This window comes from Micrasema longulum, unplaced genomic scaffold (assembly GCF_059751315.1).
Source record: "Micrasema longulum isolate JH-2025_06_02 unplaced genomic scaffold, ASM5975131v1 h1tg000548l, whole genome shotgun sequence".
NCBI lineage: Eukaryota > Metazoa > Arthropoda > Insecta > Trichoptera > Brachycentridae > Micrasema > Micrasema longulum.
Window position 1 is genome coordinate 1,547,886 of NW_028277744.1, and position 12,828 is coordinate 1,560,713.

The following is a 12,828-nucleotide window of genomic DNA, read 5'->3' on the forward strand; positions in this document are numbered from 1 at the left end:
CCATGTAAAGCGCTCTTGAGGTATTATATTACGCAAATGGCGCTATATAAGTTATCCATAATAATGATAATTATGTATTTAGATTAGAATTGTAAGCCACTGTACGGTCAGGTTCACCAAACAAACCTTACCATAGTACGGTCGCTCGCAGGTCACAAGATCTTCAACCAGCACAAAATGCAGGCAAAGCGTAACGACCTAATAAAAAATTATAATGAGTTGCTGTATGTAGACAGGACTATGCATACTGAATTTAAACATTTTTAAAAGCCGCTTTGGTGCTGGCAAGAAGACTAGTCGAGGTTGAGGCAGGCTCTAACAGACGCCAGGCTGGTTTTCAGCTAAAGGAAACCATTGGTCGAAGATTAAAATATTTTCCACTTTTCTGTAAAAAGAACGATATTTTAAAAATTGTAATCGTATTAAAAAACTCATTTGTGTAAAAAATAGTACTATTTCTGGTAAAAAAATCAATGTTAAAATCAAGAAACAATAATTAAGAATGTTTAATAAGTATTCCAGGAAAGTAAAAAGTTATCGAGCAACATGTCAGAATTTTACGAAAGAGCCAATTAAAGATATTTAAAAAAAAATAAGAATGTATCATTTTATTTTTTATTTAAATTATGTAAAATACGCAGGTACAAGTTTTTTATATATAAAAAAAACAACTTTAATGGGCTCTTTTTTATAGTTGCTACATTTCCCCTGATAACTTTTTCTTTCCAGCGTCGGCGTCGGTCTGAATTTTTCGAATCACGCACATCGAATATTCTTTTGAATGTAGTTGGAACAATAAACTATGAGTTGCTTTTTAAGTATTAATTTACTGCAATATTTCATAGTCCCCAGGCCTTGATTACAATGGGAATATAACGTTACAAAATTATCTTAAAGTGTCTATAATTAAAATTTGAAATACCTACTTTGGTAAACACGTTTCAAAAACATATGCGTATGTTCAATTTTTCAAAGAGGAAATTCGATTTGACTTTATACAGTCGAAGATAATTATAATGTTAATAAATATTAGTATATAACGACTTATCAACTTTTTATGACTACCAGTTTCAAAACATACCCCCTTCTTCGTCAGGATACTCACTTAACCAATATGTAAATACGAAAATACATTTTCACCTTTACAATCACCGTAGTATATATAGTATTTATGAAAAAATACATATATTACCTAGTGCAGACTTATAGGAGGATGCAATCACCACCGCATCCAAATATCCAATAAAAGTTAGCTTAATAATATGTAATGGTATGTTGTAGAATGGGTGAGGGTGGAGACTTTGGTAGGGGAGGGGTTAAAATGTTGAAAGTTACACTATTGGTTAATTTTTAAACCAAAAGCTGGACATAATTGAAAAAATATTTAATTATTTATTAGGAGAATATTATTTTTTCAAAGCTTGGAAACCGGTAGGTGTAAAAAGTCGGTAAATGGTTATATACTAATATTTACTAACATTAGTTAAGACCACAAAATTAATGCTTTAAACATAAATAAGAAGACAATTTAGTAACAGCAAGACAACAACGCCAGTATGTCCACCCATTTTTTTTTTAGATTTGTTTTACAAAATGTAAAAAAAAGATAATTTCACTTTATTAAAATTCAAACATGTCCTACCAACTACCAACTAACCATCACGCCATTTCCCCAGAGGGGTAGGCAGAGAGGATAGAACGCCACACCACTCTGTCCTGGCACACTTCCTTTGCTTCCTTCACATTCATACATCTTCTCATGCACGCACGTTGATTATTCCGACTTTTCACATGACCACTTTCAAGAATTTGTTGTACTTGATCATGCCATGTCTTTCTCGGCCTTCCTCGACTTCTACAACCAGACACATTCGCATCATAAATCTTTTTAGCCGTTCTTTCATCATTCATTCGCTCCACATGACCGAACCATCGCAAAAGACCTTTCTTAATTTTGTCGATAATGCTTAACTCAGCCTTGCATTCTGCTCTAATTTCGACATTAGGTAAAAATGAAAACACTGTCAATAAACTCCCTTTCAATCCAGAAGCTAGTATGTTCGGTCCACAGAGACATTGTGGTAGATCGTTGTGTACATACTTGCGTTTGATATTTATCAACTCAACTTTGATAACTTTCCATTGCAATCGGGGACTTGAACTCACTAATAAATTGTATTTATTCATTGGCAGGCAAACGAGTGAATCAGTTCACCATGAGACTAACTAATTTCCACTTGATTTCTTTTGGAAAAACTTTCACTCGCGAGTAGAAACAAAAGAAATAAAACGAAAAAGGAAGTAATAAATAAGTATCCACCCATCTAATTATTCTGGGCTGGGTGGATTAGGACGATACAAATGAAATGGGACTTAGACTGTACTGTAGTGAACTATGCCCTATGCACCATTAGGTGCAGATAACAAAATAATGTTGAAACTCTAAAATATAATTAGCTGCTTTAACATTTGATTTCATACAATCATCCAGCATATTTATTTTTAAATGTGCAGTGAAAAGTGCAGCCATTTAATTAAGAATAGTCCAGAAACCGCATACGAGCATCAAACAGAAGGCGACGAAACTACTCTTAAAAGAATAGTTTTACGTTTCGTCCCATTAGTTTCTTTGTAGACGTCGCTCAGTACGTAACTCCCGATATGAATTCAACTATGCCGTGTTGTATAGTTTAGTTTAGAAATACTGCTGGGATCTTAAAGAAACACGATGGGATTACATATGTAATTAGCAAATGCATGTGTAAGTAGCAAATGCATAGCTTAAAAATGGAATTATTTTACATCTGTCAGATTGTCGAAAAAAACAAAATGGACATTTCATTAGTGTTGCCAGGGAAGTAAATTTTTTTAGCCTACTTTGCTAATCTAATGAAAATTGGACCTCGGATTCAACAACGCCGTGGTAGACATTTGACCGAGATTATCTTTAAAACATCAAATATTATTTTACATTTACATTACGCGGCGACTTCACTAATGCGCGCGACGAAAGTGGGGGATTTTAGGACACAGTCCAATGTTTCCAAATATGATTCTACGCTCCTTCTGGACTATTCTTAATTCTATGAATGCAGTAACTATATTGCAGTGCACTAGTTGTCGATCGCTGGAACACTGCGTCAGGTGTGCGGGGGTGGGTGATCGGTTCGTTCCGTTCGTCAGTTGCCGTGCGGCATTCCAGCGAGTCGTTCGTCACCGCCTCGTGTCGCGGTCGCCCAAACCGGAAAAAACAAAACAACGCGATGAATAAATGAAAAGACGTTTCATTTTCAAACCTGTATCTTTAACATAACAGAAAACATACCCGAGAGTGTTAGCTTCAGTTTAAAAAGTATAGTTAGTTCAAGTTTTAAGTGCGCTTTGTTTTATGTGCAGACTGTTAGAAGGATTCTTCATTGTGCGTTTTAAGTTGAAAGAAACTTATGTTCTTTCTCTCAAAATATATGTTTGCGTTGATGTATTATTTTCTCTGTGTTCAGGCGGATGAAAAATACACTTCTGTGTATGAAGTATAACCAGAACCCTGAGGTTTCAACTCGTTGGCTACTCTCAGGTATAATCCTGAAAAGGGAAATCGAGTGGAGAAAAGTTCGCCTCGGCTGGCGCATTCCGCCTGTCGCGTTTGAGGTCCTGGGTTCGATTTTAATATTTCGTTGTTCCTGGAATGGCACCAGAAGCGTAATACTGATCACTTTACCTTCATGTAACAGCTGGTTTAGAAATGCAGTGCCCTATGCACCGATGGGTACGGAAAGGGAAATGATGATGACGTATTTATTGTTTAAGGAATGCATAGGGAAAAATGCTGTGATATTATTTTATTGTTAGTTTTTGTCTTTGTACTCACGATTTTTTAAACATTCAGTAAAACGAAATGGAAGCTGTGCAGGACTACATAAAAAAGATTTACTCCAGGCAACATAACATACATTTTTAATTTTTCCTTGATGCTTAGTGTAATTTTTCTTTTGTCTATCATTATTATTACGATGTTCCGTTGCAAACAAGTAAATTCACAGTTTGTTAGTCTTAGAACAGACTATTGTCTAGTGTCTAGTGGACGACAAATTGTGAATTGCAAATGTAAAAAATATCTATTTATAAGTGAATCGTTAACAGTTCTTTCTTCTTCTTTCTCTTCTTTTCAATATATTTAAATATGTATGTATGTAAATCTTAATCAATAAATAAATAAAATTCGTACAAGCACAAGCAGAAGCGTCGTACTATTAAATAAATTGAATCACGTGTACATGTTTTTTTCGATTCCGATGTACATCCACTAAAGTAGATGCCGTGCACGAATCGATTATTGAATATAGTGTATTGTTACAGCATCCATCGTCTACTGATATCCAGTTTTGAGTCTACATTACCCGCGGCACGTTCACGACTCGATCCTGAGGAATTCAAAATAACGTACAGATTTCAAATTCCAGACAACGAACTCGGATTGAAATAATGATATTCAAATTTGAACCGAGCCAACGATTTTCTTAATTACGTCTCCTACTGCTAACTTATTGCGGCATTTATGATTGAATCGATTAAATTTGCTTATCGATTATTTGTATCAAATAATTAATTTAGTTCAGGCTGATAAAATATAATGATGTATCTATATACTATACTATTATAGGCACATATTTTTTTAGAAAGGTTTAATTATGTACCTACCCACTTTTGCGTTATGTTAAGGCATAATGTTTATTTTTAAAATTTACATACCTTGTAGGCTTTTGCATGTTTTACATATATGTATAAATATAAAGTCAGACATGTATTGTACAAAATAGTAGCAAATAAAAATGAATAATGCCGAATAAGAAAAAAACATGTTAACATATTAGTAAAACATATATGGGTATATATAGAATACATACATATATTGAGTGGAGAGAACTAAAGTCATTTTTATCCCATCAGTTATATTAGAAGAATCTTTAAATTCGAAGAGGTTAGAAAAAATAATAATTAAGAATATAGATAAAAGTGAATAAAAGAGCACAAAATATATTAAAATATGTATGTAATTTGATACTTAAAAAACAATATATTTATCAGATACATATTTATTAGACCTACATGTTAACTTTTGTAATAAAACGCTGGGATTGTCATTTGGCACCTATCATGTAAAAGTCCTCTGGACGTATATAATAAATAAAAAGAATAATTTTAGATTGACTTAAGACATATATTTATGTGCATCGTTTACAAAGGCAAATTCATTTTATATCAAAGCTGAGCCAGTTTAAATAATTACTTAACATAATGTCACCAGAGGCGATATTCCAAATGTTCTCGCGGCCATAGAAAAAGCTTTTATCAGCGCCCTTGAGGTGATTTTCACAAAAATGGCGCTATATAAATTATCCAACCATATATGTTACATACAAAATACGCGAGATAACAGTGTTTTCTCCGACCGCGAGAGCGTTTGAAACAGCATCGCTTAAGTTAAATCTGCTATTTATCAAATCTTCTAAGAGCAACTTTTATTTTTACGCCCTAATGTCCAGAACGTGTAGATTAGGCAATTCGTCACACACCTTAGAATTCTTTGAGATAGAGTTTCCGGCTTTTCGTATATGAGTTGATAAATATAAACGCCAGTATGTTCACCCAATTTTAACAAAAAATTGTTCCACAAAATGTAAAGAAAAAATATAAAATTTAAATTAATTTAGTACTGTTTAAATTAAAACATGTCCTCATTATTACAATAAATCACTGTCAAAAAACTCTGTTTCAATTCAGAAGCTCGTACGTCCACATGGATATTGTGGTGAATCGTTGTGGACGTACCTGCGTTTGATATTATTTATCAACTTATATCTTTGCCATTAATAACAGAAGGTGAAGGTGGATTAGGATGGTTTAGCTCAAAATCTTATATGTTTATCGTGTTTATGAAAATATTTTATATCATTATCATTCCCCTTTCCGCACCCAGTGGTGTATAGGTCATTGCATTTGTAAAGCAAATGCAGCGCATTTCGATCTGTTACATGAAAAAAACGTTATCAGTCCTACGTTTCAGGTGCCAGTACAAGAAAAGGGAAATATTGCAGTATAAACAATCTTGAAAAATAAAATATTTTACATCTTTCCTTCTAGGAATCGAACCCAGGACCTCAATAATGGTGCGAATGCGCCAACCCCTACACAACAAAGCGGACATCTCCAATATTTTTTTCGTTCAGAATTTGTACCTACGAGCTGCGAGCTACCATCATGTCGAAAACACTCGTTCAGGGCTCTGATTACAATCGGAAATATAAAGAAAAACCGATATTTGTGTACGAAAATGAGTATATTTTCATGAACATTTCAAGTATCTTCGTCAGTAACATACTCGTATAATTGAACATGTTATATTCTGCTTTTTATATACAGGGTGTTCATTAAACCCTGTCACATCCGAAACCACGATGATCAGTATGAGCAAGAAGACATATTGGCACGTTAAAATATTTTTTTAGAACGAAAAAAAAACAAAAAAAAAAATCAAATAAAACAACTGGTTGGTTACTTCTGCAGGGCAGAAACGAGGAGGGTGAGGGGGTAGTCTGATAACTGCGCCGCGCTTCCCTCACCTCTCCCCTGCAGAAGTAAGCAACCATTTGTTTTTTTAAATATTTTATTTTTTATAAATTTCTTTGTCCTAAATATTTTTTAAATATGCTTATATGTCTTCTTGCCCCTACTGATCATTGTGGTTTCGGATGTGACAGGGTTTAAAGAACACCCTGTATAAAACTTAAATTTAATTTGTTGATAAAATTGAAGATAAATGTAACTTCCCATTGTAGTCGAGACCCTCGTGTGAAAATCCACATGGTATTTAAAAAACTTTAGGAATAAATAAATTTTCTCATAATACTAAAATAATATCTACTTCTGAAGATTTTTTTATTCTTTTTAATACAAGAAGTGGTGGCCATAGGTGGTCATAGAAATTACTGTTCAGGAAAATTGCAGCGATAACATTATTTACGTCAAGTATTTGGTAGTATTTAAATTAACATACGATCGACAGTATCCAATTACAATATCCACATTTTACTTTCCGATGCAGTTTGCATTTGCAATACAAGGTCATAAATAGTACGCTTTTTAGTGCAACTATACACGTATTATATTATTAAAAAAGTATTAACCTTTCCGAGTCTAAGCGTAAAAAAATCGGAATCCTGGGGTACCAGGAATACCCCAGCTAACATGCTGTAAATAACAAAAAAAATATTGTGGTAGTGTTTAAAAAAATGTTTCAAAATATGTCGAGCTTTCTGCGAAATTTTTCCATTTTTTTAAAGCGAGAAGATGCTATATGACCTCACGCTCCTCTCGCTGCTACACGTTGAATAACACCGAACTTAAGTCAGGAAATCCGTTAGCCGGGAGTCGGGAGGGGGAATGCATGTAAAATCTAACACACTTAAGCGGGATTTTACTACATTACAGCTCCCTTTGTAGAGGGATTTTTCCTAAATATAAAAAAAACATAAATGTCATTTTACCGCGCCGTGTAGATTTGGACGGTGCGTATGAAATGGGCGAATGCAAGCACAAATAATTTATTCTACCAACGTAAACAATAAACACGTTTTGCTGAGGAATGCATTTCCGTTTTCGGTTGTTATCTCGTGTCATCTGAGTAAACTGTGCGTCCAAACTTGTCACAGGTGTGCTTCATAAAATTAAAAACCTTAAAGATATACTCGCGTTTGTGTTATTAAATTTGTTATCGTGAAGTGATGTGATTGCTCGCAAAACATTGAAGAAATGTAGAGATTTTAAAACTAAACATTCCGCGGATCAAATGGTTATATCCCCGAAGATGCATGAAGATTTCAAAATGGAGATATAAAGTGAGTATTTTTTCAAATTTCTTTTGATGCGTTTGGTTGCTCAGCTGTCGGACTGCGCAATTATCATGTGTTATAAATTATAAACAAATCGAGTTCACGTAAACATTGATTCTCAAATGAGAATTTAACGTTTTTCTTTGTTGACTTTGTTCATGGTAATGTAAACATGACACCATTTTATTTAGTCATAGATCATACATCCAACCGATAAAAATAATATGTTTGTGTATATTAATTTACATTATAAACTTTTTTGCTTTGTTTGGTAAAAGAGGTTAACCTGGGCCCCGATCCCCGGTTAAAATGAGAAGTTAACAGAGTTATCTTTAATGAGGATGTTCTGCGCTATGGAAATTTAGATATAAAAGTGTTTTCTTACACGCGGTAAAAGTAAGAGCATTTAATTGTATGGCGAAGTTTCTCTAAAATGTATAAAAAAAATAAACCAATTCACCGTTATATTTTTTTGCCTCCTCTTTCACAGTAGTAGCTGCTGATTGTGAAATAATCTACCCTCTAATGTCAAAGACGCCCGTTCTTCATTAACATTTAAATCGAGATTGAAATGTCACAATCTGAATCTTTGAGTTTACCTTTCTCCTCCTTCTTTCTTTCTCATCCCCCCTCCTCTCTTAATAGTATAGTGTAGATTTTTAGTAAATTTTTGATTCTATTAAAAAAAATATACATTAATATGCCTGAAATATGTCCATATACCTATTGTTTTCTTAAACTGAACAGTTGGGGTAGGTAGGAAGAAATTTTCTTAATGCAATATGCCCGCTTTTATACCCTTGCTATCCCTAAAACATTCGCACGTTACGGTGCTAGTGAGTAGGCAATAAATTATAGATTTTAAATCGGAAAAATTCAATATTCCTAGACAATAAATTGCTAAAATGATTTATAATTGAAGTCAAAAATAACAATATTTTTAATCTAATTGCTAAAAACATGACAAGCTTATGCTCGCAGCTCTGGCGAAAGAATCGCTCCTGACGAAACTCAGAGAGCTACTAACTGGAGTCTGGCAGAAGTACTCGCAACTTTGTCGTTCGCGCGTGTGACGCGTGAAATCGTCTCTCTCGCTCCCGAATATACCTGTAATATCGAGAGTGAGTCGGAGAGAGTGTGAGACAATTATATATTAGGTTACTCTTTTACTGCGTATTCCGCAACATGTGACTCATTATTAAACTTTGGATTGATGATTTATCTCCGATTTTTTAAATGGGAAAATAAAGGTTTTTTTGTTAATTATTTGGAAAATAAGCATTCATTATTTATAAAATAAAAACATTTCAACCGATACGTAAATGTATAACGAAGAAATACCGAAAATCTTAACCTGAAATTTATTACATTTATGGAGATATAAAAGTTATTAGATGCATCACCAAAAAGTTAAGTAAAAATGACCATATTCATTTGAAAATTTGAAGTATCCTCGTCAATAACGCGTAGTTCAACAACAACGAACAAACTACTTTGAACGTCACTAGTCCATATGAATCAACCAATGATAATTGAATTGTGAAATATTTCCGGTTTGCGGTAAGACAACGGACTAATCGGCAAAACTGACCGGGAAAAAGCGGAAGAGAACTTGAGACTCACACGCTTAGTAATTTCAGAATTACAAAACTTTAAAAGTCTAAGCGATGATACATAAAAATGAAAAAAAGCTTAGTTTAGTGGTATTTAAAAAAATATCTTTATTTTTTAAAACCACTAAACTTCCTCATTGGATATAAATCCTCAATGAGGAACTTCAGCCCTACAGGAAATTGGATACAAAAAATGTTCTCTTGCGCGGGATAAAAATTAGAGCATCAAATTGTACTGCAAAATTTCTTGAAAATGTACGGAAAAAATAATAAAAAATATTTGAATAAAAACGCACTGCTTTGAATGACGTCACTGGTTCATATGAATCAACCTATGATCTGAGAGCTATGGCAGATTTCCGGTCTGCTTGTCGTTTCTGGACCAATGGGAAGAACTGAATGAGAATAAGCGGAAATGAACCTCTGACGTCACACGCGGAGTTATTTTCGAAATACATAACTTTAAAAATCGTAGCGCTGATACTATACATAAAAATTGAAAAAAAAAATTTGGCTTAGTTTAATAGTTTATTGACTAATAAAAAAAAAATAAAAAAAACACTGAACTTCCTCACTATGTCAACTTCCCGTTGTGATAACTGCGGCCTTAAAATAATGAAAATTTTCCGGGTGACCGATAACCACCTGACGCAAATGTCTTCTTGCGAAACATTCGTCAGAATATTCATATTTTGTGACTACAATTAGTCATTATATTATTATTAAAATTATTTTCTACTCCATATGTATTTTGTGCATATTTAACATTGATAAAAAAATACAGTTACACAAACAGCAAAAAAATAATACACGTTCAGTAAAATTTTAAATTGTCCGGATAAATGGGTGCCAGGCGTTATCCGGATATGCTGAAATCTGGATAATTGGATTAACCATTAAAGAAAGGCAATGTTTTAAAAGAAAACGAAAAATTTACTCTAAGATAACTTTTTTATTGCTTTTGAAATAATACAGCGAAGTTAATTGCTTTGACGAACATCTTTATTTTTTAACCATGTTTTGAGTATGTCCAAATGCTTGCAGACTGGCTGGATTCCCTAGGGAGTCGTTATATAAAAATTTATTGCAACAGAGAGGGAAATCATTTTTGAGAAGGGAATATGGGAGTCTAGGCATTTACAGGGCTTATGACCTGTCATTGGCTGGTTTGAGTCGCCACTTTACGCACTGTGTAACATTCACCATTCTGCCTATGTTTGAACATCCACATTTCCTCAACTCTTCCATCTGTTGACTTTTTTAAAATAAAAGAGCTGAAACCTTTATCACGTGGGTGAGATTCATCCAGCTGAACCAAATCACCTACTAGGCAACGCCTGAACACAATTTTCCAATTTTTATACTTCTTCTTTTACCAGGTAGTAATTCAACAATGTTTGATTATATCCAAATGCTTGCAGACTGTGTAGTGTGTAAAGTGGCCTCTTAAACCAGCCAATGACAGGTCATAAGCCCTGCAAATGCCTAGAATCTTATATTCCCTTCTCAAAAATGTTTTCCCTCTGTGTTGCAATAAATTGAAATCTTTATTTTTTATTTCCTAGTAACAATCTGGATGACCTTGTTTTATTCTTATCCGGTGTTGTAATCATACTCCTTTTTACTATTCATATTATTATTTTTAAATATCACTAATACACTAAATTTAATCCTCAATTTTTAAAATGTGTAAATGGAGGCTAAATTTCTAGCTGTCTATGCGCTCTGTAGCTGCAAGACGTCCTGTTATGTAGCTCCTATCTGTTATAATTTTTAATTGATCTTAATCGAAAACGAGGAACTAGAATCCCAACCGTCCATCCACTCTGTAGCTACAAGACGTGCTGGGATATTTATTAATTGTATAGCGCCCTTAAGGTAATTTTCACAAAAATGGCGCTATGTAAATTATCCAACTATATATATAGACCGGGGTTTGGATAAACGGAGTTCTACTGTAAAAGGAAATAAACGTGAACAGATCGTATTAAAAAAATAGTTTTTTATTGGGACACCAATAAAGCTAAATAAATATTTCAACACGTTTTACAGTTTTAATAGATTCTCTTTCACTATTTCCAATTAGCATGATCACCATCAAAGCTTAATCCACACCGAATGGTGCATAGGGAACTGCATTGAAAAATGAGATGCAGTGTATTTATCGTTTCATTAATGCTATGATATGAGTTGAAGTACTCTCTTATGGTCGGAAGGGTTCAAAATAAATTTCTTCGGTTTCTTCGTGCGGATATTATTCATGGATTTATCCAACTGACTTCCTCCAATTCATGGATTTATCCAACTGACTTCATCCAATTCATGGATTCATCCAACTGACTTCCTCCAAGGTATGCTTGGTTACAGCAGTTTGAAGACCAGAAGGAATCTGTATTTAACTACGAATTTCTTTTGATTGTTGCGCGGTGTTATTGACAACCCTGAAATTATGCTGAGCATTAGCTTTATTTATGTTCCGGATAATTACCCCATATAGAGAGCGTTAGCATAGACTGTGTCACATTCTAATATACAGGACCAACCTGCCAATGGATATGCCTATTAGAAGGGCTATCTCTATGTTGAACAGTATAACTTTGGGCATTGACATTTTTCATGTCTGTGAGGGAGTTTTTCGTTCCATGATTTTCTTACTTTTTTAACATATTATTCTCTGGATATTTTGTATTCCTATCTCTTGTTCTTATATATATCTAATTTTACCTTTTTATTTTTTCTATTAGTATGAACTAAGATATTCCATTTTGTAATGTACGTATATATAAATAAATAAAATTGAAATTGAAAATGATTTTTTGATTTGATGAGTTCGCCTGATTGGTCTGTTGGCTTCCCTTAAATCGGAAATCTATCACAACACTCATTGCTTGATTCAGAAGGACTAGTGATTTCATTCAAAGTAGTTCGTTTTATTTATTTTTTACACACATTTTCAGGAAACTTCGCCGTACATTAATTTATAATGCTCTAATTTTACCGTGCCTAAGAAAACATTTTTCATATCCAATTTTCCGTAGAACTGAACTTCCTCATTCTACGAGGTATAAAAGCGAGAACTTACATATGAAGATTTAGACATAAGTATAAACGCATTCAAAATATTCGTGGAGTAAATTTGATCTACATAACTTAATTTGTACCTGTGAAGTTCCTAGTCACTATTTTACGAAATAAGAAATATACGAAAAAAATTACGCGTTATTAACAGACAGGCGTTTTGTTGATCGATTGCCAAACAGATTGATCAAAAAGATTATGTTAATGTTGCTACCAAAACGATTGAATATAATTATCTTTAATTGAAC

At 33.5% G+C, this 12,828-nt stretch overlaps 1 protein-coding gene and 1 long non-coding RNA gene across 3 annotated transcripts in view; one reads left to right on the forward strand and one right to left on the reverse strand.

The window, feature by feature from the left end:
• Window positions 1–12,828, forward strand: part of kmr (pleckstrin homology domain-containing family A member kramer) — a 147,478-nt gene that overhangs the window by 36,504 nt on the left and 98,146 nt on the right. Inside the window, exons 1-2 of one of the 2 annotated variants that reach the window (XM_088227948.1) lie at window positions 3,182–3,357; window positions 7,710–7,895. The exons of the other annotated variant lie outside the window; for it this stretch is intronic. The gene's annotated coding sequence lies outside the window, so the exon portion shown is untranslated. Of the gene's footprint in view, window positions 1–3,181; window positions 3,358–7,709; window positions 7,896–12,828 lie in introns of those variants that run through there. 2 annotated transcript variants of the gene reach the window in all.
• LOC148280745 (uncharacterized) lies at window positions 4,780–5,696 on the reverse strand. The gene is made up of 2 exons (XR_015822535.1): window positions 5,415–5,696; window positions 4,780–5,357 (listed from the first exon to the last, which is right to left on the reverse strand). It is a non-coding gene; the product is annotated as an uncharacterized LOC148280745 (long non-coding RNA).